This window comes from Echinops telfairi, unplaced genomic scaffold (genome assembly GCF_000313985.2).
Source record: "Echinops telfairi isolate 266 unplaced genomic scaffold, ASM31398v2 ScPeMD7_7469;HRSCAF=8507_1, whole genome shotgun sequence".
NCBI lineage: Eukaryota > Metazoa > Chordata > Mammalia > Afrosoricida > Tenrecidae > Echinops > Echinops telfairi.
In genome coordinates, this window is record NW_022111373.1 from 20,368,376 (window position 1) to 20,369,910 (window position 1,535).

Sequence of the window (1,535 nt, forward strand, 5' to 3'; positions counted from 1 at the left end):
TGACCTAGCACAAGGGGGCTAGTGTTGTTGAAAATTTGTGATGAGGCCCATGGTCTAAAGGCAAGGCAGTAAATGGGCACCCTGGGAAGGCTAAGTGAGACAGCCCACATTGAGTTGACCAGAACCCAACCAGATGAATAGATCTTTGAGCCTATGAACTGGTGCATATTGCTATTGACTTTATAGATGGCCTGCCTTGATTTAACTTTGCTTATGGATGTGGACTCACAAGGTTCCAACTGGAATAAAGATTCTTCACATCAAAGAACATGCTTGTCTCCTCAGAGCACTGGGTTGATGTAAATGGGCAGTATAGAAATTGGATATGCAAAATGGGATGAATAAAGGCATGAAGTGGCTGGCTCACAAACTTCCATAGCTGGGAGAATATATGTGATAGTATTATAGGCTTACGGTGAAAGTGTTCATTTAACTGTAATTATTAGGCATAGATTATTGCTGTTTTGTCACTTATAGAATATTATGTTTAAATGAGGCTGGCACATATTGAATTGTATGTTTCTTAGTTTTATCCTATTAGGTACAGATATGATCTTATTCTTGTTTTGTTAAAAATTATGTATGGCTAAAGAGTTGTGTAAAAGTGTCAAGTTGACAAGGGGTGGTCTGTGGTAGTTACATAATCATGTGTCAAGTTGTGTAGGGGTGGAGTCTAGCCTATCAATTGGGTTACAGCTTGATGACCTCATTTGGGGGCACCATGGAGATAAATAGCTCACTGCAGGCCAGATACACATAGACTCTCTGCTGTATCAGATGTGATACACTGATGCAGCCAGAGCCTTGAAGTTGGAGGAGCCAGGAGAAGACCCATGCCAGTGCTAAGATGCTTCCACCGCCACTGGATCCACAAGACTTTCCCATCCACTGGTCTGTGATTCCTGTATTCAACTTCATTGCATGTGTTGCATGAGTCTGAAGAGGGATTTTATACTGGTATCGGACATATGGATTTGATCTGGGCTTGGGCTGGGATGTTTTCTTAATATACAATTACTCTTTGATATAAAGTTCTTTCCTATACATATGTGAGTCTCCCTGGATTTGTTTCTCTAGTCTCCTTGGACTAACACATGGGGTAAGCGAAAATACTAAACTGATTTATTTGCTTTTAAATACTTTAAGGAGATCTTTAGCAACAATAGACCATGCATATAAGACTGCATTTTATTTTAATTGACAAATATCCAATTACCAATCAATGTGAATTTATCAAATACTCATTGCTACTAAGATTATATCAAATTTTGCTAGCACAGAACTCCACTGACTTCCTCCAGAAATCTTCTCTCAAGCCCTGCTTAGTTGCTTTGTGCACAAGTCACCACATTTCAGCTCATCATTACTTTTAGCCAGTGGTGGGATTCAGTCAGTTCGCACAGGTTCAGCAGAACTGATCTCCAATTTTTTGTTGAGTTCATCATAAAAATGACACTTGCAATCAGGGTTCTAAGGTTGGCAGCTTGTAACATTTACTTATTTGTTTTATTCATTTCTTAAAACTCATTATACTT